At 35.3% G+C, this 11,433-nt stretch overlaps 1 protein-coding gene and 1 long non-coding RNA gene across 2 annotated transcripts in view; one reads left to right on the plus strand and one right to left on the minus strand.

Annotated features, from left to right (window-relative positions):
• crhr1 (corticotropin releasing hormone receptor 1) overlaps positions 1 to 10,085 on the plus strand; it is a 225,810-nt gene extending 215,725 nt beyond the window's left edge. The window contains exon 15 of the transcript XR_015480667.1: positions 9,520 to 10,085. The gene's annotated coding sequence lies outside the window, so the exon portion shown is untranslated. The remainder of the gene's footprint in view (positions 1 to 9,519) is intronic.
• LOC147845606 (uncharacterized) lies at positions 1,698 to 10,082 on the minus strand. The gene is made up of 3 exons (XR_015480668.1): positions 9,195 to 10,082; positions 5,811 to 8,014; positions 1,698 to 4,353 (listed from the first exon to the last, which is right to left on the minus strand). It is a non-coding gene; the product is annotated as an uncharacterized LOC147845606 (long non-coding RNA).
• Positions 10,086 to 11,433: the final 1,348 nt, after the last annotated feature.

An 11,433-nucleotide genomic window follows, 5' to 3' on the forward strand; every position in this document is an offset into this window, starting at 1 on the left:
AAATTGCATTAAGTTAACTCGCAACATTAGGAGTTAAGAAATTCAATCTTTTTTTTTTTTTTTTCTGGTGGGGCAGTTAAAGGTTAAAGCTACAAAAGTGTTCCCTATTGGTACTAATGTTTACTTGTATGGTACAAAAGGGTACCTTTTGAAAAAGTACCACCGCAGTGATTTTGTACCTTTATTTCTGAGTGTGTATGCTTATATGGTCATCAGACCTCTGTGTGGGATCACAATTATCAACCAAACAGTAGCTACAGTATTTCTATTACAAATATTAAAATGATCACAGATAACTGGGATAGCAAGTTATAGTGCGGATATAAACACTGATAACAGTGAAGATTGCATCAACTACATTCAAATTGGCTCAACGAGCTAAACCTTTAACCTTAGTGCATCATAAACATTTCACAATTAGTTTTATATTTCCAGCAAAGATATAGCCTAACTATCATTAATGTTCGATATATAGTCCAGTCTTAAAGTTTATTAAAGATGTTATTACTTTAATTATCCTCTAGTCCAGTAGCAACAAATTAAATCTGATTTGTGAATGAATCTTTCAGACTGATTTCATGAATAAAATCACAACTGATTTGTGCTTAAAAGTAAAAGTCAGGTGGCTTCAGAGCAACATGAGTGCAAGTAAATGATGACACTTCATTTTTGGGTAATGAAGTCTTTATTTATCAATGATTAACATGAAGGTGCATTTGCCTATTGGTGTTATAGATTTAGGCAGATATTTATGAACAGCAGGGAAATCACAATGCCGTTTGTGGACCATATTTCTTTTTCTAGCTTCTTTAGAAAGCTGCTTTGTGTGGAAGGACATCTCTGAATTGAAAAAATAGAAGAGCGCTGAGCTTTTGTGTTGATTTAGGACCAGTTTCTCCAATTCAAATCCCTCCAGAATCAGGCCAAAACAGTCACCTCAGCAAAACCTGCTTCTATATCATCACAGGGTCAAGACAGATCTGCATTTAAGGCCATTTAACATCAACTCATGTGTTAAAACCCTCGCTAAGCTGAGCCACCATTGACCGAGTCCTGTGACCGCTCACTGCTGACTCAGCACAGTAAAGCAGATTTAGCTTTTGTGCTACATACATCCAATCAATCACAACTGATAGGAAGAGCAAGGCTGTTAAAAAAAAAAAAAAAACTGACTCAGGACCTTCATCTATGCCTCTGTGCTCTTCTGACCTTCCTGAAAAATTTGTGCAAGAATCGTTTGTAAAAGCTTCAGGAGATTCCACATTCTGCAATGCTTGTTGTGTGTGTCCAGTAGCATTGTGTAGACTAGTTTGACATCTAGTTGTGTATGTATATATAGGACAACTAGCATTGTGGAGTTGCTAATTTACCATACATCAGCGGTGTGAATACAAACCAAGGACCAAGCTCATGTCACTGCTGAAATGGCTTGTTTTCGTGTTGTTTAGTGCAAAGGTCTTTAAATCTGTCATTTTTGTAGTGAAATTTGATCTTTTTGTTCTGAAATTGTAGTTAATGTTTGCATACCAAGAGACTTTGGTTTAGAAATATGATGGAAAATGGAAACAAAAAGTTGGAAATTTTGCCTCGGCCCATGCCTGTCTTAAGATTTTGCTTTTGTGCTGGACTTAAAAGGCACACAAGAGAACATTACCCATTAGCCATGTTTCAATCCACTTATTTTTATGCCCATTTTAGAGTATTGCATAGAAAATGCTGGTCCATTGGTTAATGTATTTAGTAACATGAACAAAAAATTAGTAATACATTTAATATAATATTTGTTCATCTTTGCTAATGTCAGTTAATGTTATTTAGGTTAAATAACATTAGTCATGTTAGCTCATGGTGCATTAATGTAACAAGCACAACTTTGGATTTTAGTAATGCATGAGTTCATGTTAAACTATGATTACTAAATGCTGTATAAGATTATTCATACTTAGTTAATGTTAGTAAATAAATTAACTGATGGACCATCATTCTAAAGTATTACCAAAATCCATAATGGAAATGTCAAGATCATGACAACTATAGATTCATCACAACAGAGTAAATCCAGTACTTTAGTCTGGTTCAGAAACACTATAACAGGGCTGGTGTCCTGCAGATTTCAGCTCCAACCTGTCTCAAAACACCTGCATGGATGTCTCTAAAAAGCTGATAAGAGTTTGATTAGCTAGCTCAGGTGTGTCTGATTGGGGTTGGAACAAAACTTTGCAGTACACCGGCCCTCCAGGATCGACTTTGGACACCCCTGCACTATAGAATGTATACATTACTGAAGTATTTTTTCATTAGCGGTGACAAATTAATATCAACAGAGATATTTTCAACTTACTAGTAGAAGATTTCTTAAAGATCATGTGACACTGTAGAATGGAGTAAATGTACTTAAATTCAGCTTTGCCATCACAGTACATTGATAAATATCATTTCTGAATCTATATAAAACAATAAAGGAAACTAAGTATTTTAAATTCTGATATTATTTCATAATATTACTGTTTTGATCAAATAAATTAAGCCTTAATGAACAAAAAAAAATAGTTACTGACCCCAAACCCCGGTGTATGTGACTGACTATTTAGTTTAAAATGATTTTCTACCTGTAGTTACATTTTTAAAGCATATAACATGGCCTTTTATCTCAATTTGCAGCAATAATGGAAGATCCTATAACAAAATAAAACAAATCATCCCATTGATTTGCAGGCATGCTATCAATTTACAAACAGCACAACACCATTTACCGACAGACAAAAATATGTAGTAGATAATGTTCAATCAGCCAGTCATTAGGGGTTCATTTTGAGTAAATGACCATCTGACTGCACATTGTCTCATTTATCAGTGAACCGCTTTCCATTTAAAGAAACAAATGGGTATGAAATATTGATTTGAGCTGAACTTATTTGATTATGTCAGAAGAAAGGGTCTGCCGAGTGCCGTTGAACTAACACACTGTAGGAAATTGGTTTTTCAGGGAAAACGATCAAATGTGCAGTTCAGCGGTCAAAAGCCTGCTCTGTCGATTGCCCAATCACAATCAAGTATCCCAGTAATGAAAAGACAGAAGCGAGAGACCAAGAATAGCTGGATGCTGAAAAGCTAAACTCCACACACAGACAGTGATGGATGTGATGCGGACAGAAATGAGAGACGCTTAAGTTACTATTTAGGCCGAGCAGATCTGTTTGCTTGTGTGTATATGTGTGTGTGTGTGTGTGTGTGTGTGGAATCGTGTCACCTGAGGGATCTGATTTAGCATCATGAGCCTGAAGACTTTCACAGCACTGCTCAGGCACACTCCATCAGCCTTCACCCCACTATTTATAGCGATCTGACAGTAAACAGCTCAAATGTTCACTTAGTATACAAACCTGAGAGGCAACTTGTAAAAAAAAAAAGCCCTCTGGAAACAGTATGTGTGCAGTCTATACAACAATACAATATTACAGCATAGCATTATCCTCTAAAAAAGCTCAGTTAGTAAAATATATAGTGATTTGGGTGTTCGCTGGAGCCATATTCTAGTGTCCATTAGCGCTAATGGTGTCTAACAGTAGCTATAATGTACACATAAAACATACAGTGTCATGCATATCATTTATAAACCATTAATAAGTCATTTCTTGAAGGTAGTGCCATTTATAGTTTCAGCATATTTGGATGCCGGTTCAAGGGGGCTATATGTAAGAATTGTTGATTTGTTAATTGATTTTTATTAGCACTGCTTGTAAAGCTAGCACTTACTTGTAGCTTGTTATTCACTAGTGTTTACTGTGTATTTCACTCTTTCAAATTGATTTGTGGAATCTTGATCTTTGCTTTAACAAATGTTGGTGTTAAAATGTAACTGCAATTCAACAAAGTGACTTTTATTGACAGTTTTAAAAGCTTGAAAAGTAAAAGTACACATATTTTCAAGTATTATTGCTTAAATTAAATGTTGAGTCTTGCATAAATTTACAAAATTAAGTTTGAATCAAGCCTAACTTATTACAGTAAGTAAAAAAAAAAAACATCATGACTTTGTGATCAAGTTTAATCATGATAAAAACATTAACAATGTGCTAAAACTGTAAGCTGTGTACATGCTAACATGCTGCCATAGATATTTGCATTAGATATCGCCTAAGCTGTTGTTGTCTATTGGAAGGAATGCATTAATAGTGCCATATTAATACAGTGCTCCTTTGAAATGCATGTGGGACCAAGGTGTAGTGGAGGACTGGCAATCTGAAGCCATAGATATATACACATATATACATATATCTATGATCGTGGGTTTGCCCGGTGGTCAGTATGCATTTTTTTTAATTACGAATTTTATCATTTTACATCACTTTTCTATATCAATGGATCAGTGGCCACATGGACATTCCTGACAAAGAGCATGTGTTTGTGTGCATGAAAATGTATTATCTTCCCTCCCTGTTAAATTTGATTTAATCCATGTCCTGAAACACACCCCCTCTACTGCTTTTACTTCTCTTTCTGACGGAGGGAGCGAACTTTTGTGAATGAATCTCTGTTATGAACGACTCGTGTGAACCATTGATATACCTACGTTTCAATGTGCATATCCACATTTCTGACCTAAATGGTATATAACGTTTGTAATATGCAATAATTTAGGCTGGACAGTATGCACATTGAGCCGCAGGCCATGTTCTGTTATCAGGCACCCTTATACATTACTTCAAAAACTAGCCGTTACTTCACTTAGCTGACAATACTACTAGCACCGCAGCGTCTTGTTGTCATATTTCATTTACATTGCTTGCAAATTTTTTTTTTCAACAATAATAGCATAAGCCTAGTATTTAGTGTGAGTTGGTGCTACTTTGCCCTATGGTCAGTGCAGTAAGTGACTGTGTTATTATTAATAACGTGACTTTTGTGACATACAAATACGTGAAAAAACGAAATCTTACCTATGAAATGTTCTGCCTTTATGCTTTGTTTTATTTGTTTGTTTGTAACTACGACCGTATGAAGCGCAAAATCCAGCATATTCAGATTGGCTTTAGTCTTGACTAGTGCGATTGAATGACTTTTGTCCTGGGAGCACTGTAGGCTACTGTGTATTGAAGCATGCTCAGGGTGCGTATGCGATATCTAGTGAATATATCTAATGTGCTAATCATGCTAGCTGTGTGTAGGCTAACACATGCTAGAAAACCATAGATATATACACTAGATATCGCATGAGACCCTAAGCATGCGTCAATAGCGCCGCCACATTGGTACAGTGCTCCCAGGACAAATGTCATTCAACCGCACTAGTCAAGACAGTGTTATTACGTGAAGATGCAGGACTTTAGCGCTGTCTACGGGTGTAGAAACGAGCAAACAAAGAAATCAAAGCACAAAGGCAGAACATTTCATAGGTAATATTAAGTTTTTTTTCTGTTTTTGTATGTTCTGAACTTTTGTGCTAATCAGGTAACGTTATTGATGATAACAGTCACTGTATTCACCATAAGACAAAGAAGCTCCAACTCGCATTAAACACTCGGCTTATGCTAGTTTTGTTAAATAAAATCAGCAAACAATGCAAAAGAAATATGACAATGAGATGCTGCGCTGCCAGAAACTTGTATTATTGTCGGCTAACGTTAGTGAAAGAGTCGTTCGGGGGATTCATTCACAAACGAATCGCTCCCTCCGTCAGTATGAGAAGTGAAAGCAGGAGAGGAGGTGTGTTTCAGGACATGATTAGATCAAATTTAACAGGGAGGGTGGATAGTACATTTCTGTACACACAAACACAAGCTTTTTGTCAGGAATGCCCGTGCGGTCACTGATCCATCAATGTAGAAAAGTGATGTACAATTATAATTTTCGTAAAAAAAAAATAAATAAAAAATTGCATACTAACATCCAGGAAAACTCCCGATCATAGATATATGTGTATATGTGTATATCTCTGGCTTTGGATGGCCACAGTCCTCCACTGTACGTTGGTCCCGCATTCATTTCAAAGGAGCGCTACCCTGTAGCAAGATGGCGGCGCTATTGACGCATTCCGTCCAATAGACAACAATAGGCCAGGCGACATCTAGTGTATATATCTATGCTAAAAAACATGTGAGTAATGTGCTAAGCATGCTAGTTGTGTGTATGCTACTATGCTGCCAGTAGGCTAACACATACTAGAAAACATCTAATGTGCTAAGTATGCTAGCTGTGTGTATGCTAACACTTACTAGAAAACATGTGAGTAATGTGCTAAGCATTCTAGCTGTGTGTATGCTAAGATGCTGTCAGGATGCTAACACATGCTATAATACTGGCTAACAATGTGCTAAAACAAACAATAGCAATATTTACCCATACTATGCTACAACATGCTAACATGCTAAACACTTTATCTATCAATCTACCCATCTATTTAAACTTTTAAACTAGTTTGAATATTAAGCTATTACAAGCTGTAAACAAAAGCTTTCCTAACTGCTGTTTACTCACGGCTGCCATTTTAGTTTTGTATTTATTTTGACAATGAGAGGAAAAGAGCAGCACATATTTACATACTAATCTAAATGTTGCTCCCAGCTGTTTGAACTATTGTAACAGCATTTATTTTTAGCTGTGGTTAACAGCCACTGGTGTTGCTAATAACAAGCGTTTCAGATTTCTACATATAGCCCTCTTAATGGTTTCTCAGAACTGAAGGCATCCTTCAAGCTGGTGGAATATATAAATGTATTCCGTTTTTATATGCAGACAACCGTAACCTATGTACTGTAAGCAATTCATAGTGTAAAAAACAAGTGTACCGCCATGGCTCCATGGATGTTGTTCTGTTTGTTTGAGTAGATTTGATTCAATCTGTGAATTTCAGGCGATAGTACCTGGTGTGCTGACAGTTTTGTAAGTGACATTCTTGATTTTCTCTTAGGTGATAAAACAAATACAAAATATCCCATACTTGCATTTTAGGAGGTTCCCGAACCACATTGCTTTCGATTTGAGCCAGTGAACAACAATCTAGCAACCACCCAGAACTCCCTAGATGGCATGTAGTCATTCAAAGTACTTTAGAAAACCACACTTTAGCTTAATAGTGGTAGCTTTTTTCTGGGTTTTGTGGCATGTGAGTAGTAGTAACTCTTCAGTGCTCATTTAATTTGTATCATGCTTTCCTTTTGGCTTTTGTGTAAGGCTCATGTGACCATCATTCCAAAGCAACCCCTCATTTTCCATACCCTTAAAGGGATAGTTCAGCCAAAGATGAAAATTCTGTCATCATTTACCTCTTTTCGTTTGTTACACACCTGTTTGAGTCTTTGGTCAGTTGAACTCAAAAGAAGAGATGGAATTCTGGATAGCTAAAGTATTTTTTCCTACTATGGAAGTCAATGGTTACAGGTTTTCAGCTTCCTTTAAGAATATCATATTTTTGGGTTAACTGAAGAAAGAAGCTCCTAAAAGTTTATAACCATGTGAGGGTGAGTAAAAAGTGAATACATGTACATTTTGGCTTGAACTACCCCTTTAACCATATGCAATAATCCAAAGTAAAGCCTTGTGCTCCTCCGGTGTGCCTCAAAGAAGGCCTAAAAACAACTCTCTGCTGTCGATTTATGGCTGTATCTCTGCCCATTACTCAAATACCTTCTATGGCTCAAAGATAAAAATGTTCAGACTCACCATTCTTGGTAAGGTCAGTGTCTGTATCAGATTTATTGGCCGCCGCATCATCCAGTTGGAGTTGTACGTTCTCAGTATTAGTTCAGTCATTTCTATTAGTGTTGTCATTTCTGTGTTAGTGAGCTTTTGCTTGATTTTAGAATATATCTGTGAGAAGCAACACTGGTCTCTGTGTTCGTCTATGTTTCCTTTATTCACTGAAAGTCATTTTCTTTATCATTATTTTTGGCCTTGTTTTCCGATTAATATCTTATGATACATTAAATTAAAACACAAATTAACCCTTGTGCACTGTTCATATGTACCACCCGTTTGTTATGTTAAGTATGAAAACATCCACTGAATTAAACTGCTGTAAAAATGCATCAGATTAAAAAAATAAAATGTTTTTGCATAAATCTGTTAATTAACCTCAGCTCTGATGAAACCTCAGCTCTTTTATTTTTTTAATTACAGAATTTTAACTCAATAGCCAAATTCACAAATAATGTAATTGATTTGGTGAAAAAAAATGCACAAAATGTCATATTTTTAAAAGTAATTGTGGACTGGATTTTTTTATTTTATTTTTTTTTTACCTTTTAGGACTGTCTTGGACATGTGAACAATTACTAACAACAATGGCTTTTATGCATTGTTAGATTTTCTTTTTCTCTCTCTATTTTACTCTTGGTGGCTGTTTTTGCCCCATTGACTTGCATTATAACCACATTTGATGGTGCATAAATACAGTCTTTGTTTTTGTTTACTCCATGTAGTTCTGACAGCTGAGATGCATATTTTGATTTTCTCAGACACATCAAGGTAAAGTGCGCAAAGGTCACTCTTACACACATGCACACACTTTAATTGTGTTAAAGTGTTGGTAAGTGTTATTGTGTCATTGGTGTATGTTTGTAATTGTTGTCCTAAATCCAGTGCTGAAGAAAAATTTCCTTTTTGTGTCAAGCAGAACGGACAATAAAGTTTAAACTAAACTAAACTAATTTGCTGTTTTACCATATATCCATATAAAGTCCAGAAACTAACTAAGCTTTTTTTGCACAGGGGTTCTAATCTAAAGGGTTAATGGTGCCAACTAATGATCAACAGTAAATATTACAAATTGTACCTCTTCCCAACAGGGAAAACCACCAACAATCGTAAATGCATGATTATATGCTGTCATGGTTGTGCAATTTAAAAAACTGTGGTTATAATGGAAGTCAATTGGGCAAAAACAGCCACCAACAGTAATTTAGGGTGAAAAAGTTTTAAATAAATAATAAAAAAAATGCACCAAAGGCAATGATGTTTCACATGTCTAAGACTTTTATTAAAGGTATTTTAAAAATCCAGTAAACAGTTAGTTTTTCTATTGAGAATACGTCATTTTGTGTGTGTGTTTTCACCAAATCACTGACATCATTTATGAATTTGGCAATTAAAGAGTTAAAATTCTGTACTTTTCTAAGCAATCTAGTAGTTTTCATCAGGACTGATGATTAACAGATTAATGCAAAAATAATTTGAAATTTTTTTTTATCTGATGCATTTTTACAAGCAGTTTTCATCCCTAACATAACAAAAGGGTATTAAATTTGCCCAGAATGTATTAAGGTCTTTAAAAATGTCAAAACATTTTCTCAAAATGTGTGTCAACAAAATTTGTCACCAAATATCATCCCGCTAGAAAAAAAAAAAAAAAAGTTATTGGTTATTGCCAGTTAAGACTCAAAATCACCCCAGAGTGGATGAAAACACCCCCAACAGTGCATAAGGGTTAGGATTTGTATAAATATAAAACTGGAAAACAACACAAAAAAGCTGATTAAGAAAACAAATTTTGCAAAATGTATTTTCTCTTTTTATTTTTAGAGGTTGAGAAGAAGTTCTTCCAAAGTTGTGAAATGTACAGAAGGTCTGAACAAGTACAAGCTCTGTATTTGTGACAACGATGTCAATATGTGATCTTTTTTCGGGTATTTCTGTTGTGTTTAGTCGCTGATGTGAAAGTGTAAAAAGAAGAATTTATTTATTTATACATTTACGGCACAGAAAAAAAAACAATCTATATATTTATCTCACTATTTAAATAGGTCAGCAAACACGAGGCCACATGTGACTCATATCAATATATCCATAACATTAATGTCCAGAATGTGTGAAGATAATGTAATCTTGTATGTCCTGCTTTTCGTGGTTCTGTGAGACAATCTTTGCCACCAATTTCTGTCACTTTCTGCAGTGCTTCAAGAACATTCTATTTATTACTTTTGCTCATTTGTTCCTCTGTTCGTTTTATGACTGATTCTGTGTTTGAGAGAATTTAGGAACTGTACAGAAATTTATATTTACAACTACACAAAGAGTAAAGTCATATGTTGAAGGCATATAGTACTGTGCTGATCAAGATGTGCATTAAATTGTTTTTCTTTTCTAAATCCTTTTCTTGTGTCACTTGTTCACATTCCAGGGTTAAAATATTACAATTTACTATAAATCTTTGTTCAGAGGAACATCACGTTACTTTGAAGATATCAAGTTCCTTGAAAAGACTTTAATCCTTTCAGTGTGTGATTACCTCATGTTTTTGTAATTCTACAAAAATGTGTGAACGCCTTCTATAGGTTTGCATGACACACGAGCTCTATATCTGTAATCAAATGCTGATGTATGTTCTTCAGGATATCCTCTAAAGCTCTAAAATAACATGCTATCTGAGTCAGATCAATGTGAGGTTAGGAGAAATCTAATCTATCTTAAAAGGGGATAGAAATGCTGTGTTTTGAGTGAAAGGGGTATTTTTATCTGGCTTTAAAGGTTCAAAATAGCATTTCTTCGATATTTTACCTGCTCAAATTCCCTAGGTGTTTTTCATTATAATGAAATGCTTTCCTTGACACTCCTTTCATAAAGCTTCCTGTACATATTCTCTTTCTTTTACGTTGCTTTTTAAAGGTGACAGAGTTCAGCGAAATCATTCGCTGAATAAATCTTTGCCTTGCATACTTAACAACTGAGACTATCTGTAACAAATACCACCTAAAATGAACTAGACAAGTGCATTCAGATGCCCTACAGGTGTAAAAATACCTTAAAAGGCTTCATTTGTGAAGACATCACTGACAGCACATTAGCACAGAGGCCAAACCAACAAGCACACATTTTATGTTGTTAGACAGCTGTTAAAAGCATTTTTGTTCTGCGTACAGAGATGTTTTTTGGTATTTTGGAGTAGCAACACCCAATAAATGTAAGTGAGATGATTGCTTAAATGGTTCAAGCATGGAAAAATCATAGACACAGAGAAACACCTGCCTTGGGAATTCCCCATGCTTTCTCTATTCTTGTGTAATAGCTGTCATGTTTTTCAGTGTTGTAATACCTACGTTTTTCCAGACAAAGAGTGATGTAAAGTTATATAAAGTTCTTTTCTCTTTTTTTTCATTTCTGCTTTTTTTTTCTTTTTTTTTTTTTTGTCTAATACAAACACATAAGATATAACCCCCCTTATTGTCCACTTAGGCCAGGGGTGTCAAACTCAATTGCTGATGGGAAGCTGTCCTGCAGAGTTTAGTTCCAGCCCTGCTTCAACAGACTTAAGTGTGCCTTGCCTTGCACTGTAAAGTAACCTAAAGCACTCAATTAGTTTGATCTCATGTGTTTAATTAGGGTTGGAACTTATGCCTCGGTTGGTTAGGGTTTGTGCGTGTAAAATTCTGTTGTACGGCGCTGTGAAAAGGGGCAGGATTAAACAATATGATTAGACATAAAAAAAAGCAAGTGATT

The sequence above is a fragment of the Danio rerio genome, chromosome 3, assembly GCF_052040795.2.
Source record: "Danio rerio strain M-AB ecotype USA chromosome 3, GRCz13ab, whole genome shotgun sequence".
NCBI classification, from domain to species: Eukaryota; Metazoa; Chordata; class Actinopteri; order Cypriniformes; family Danionidae; genus Danio; species Danio rerio.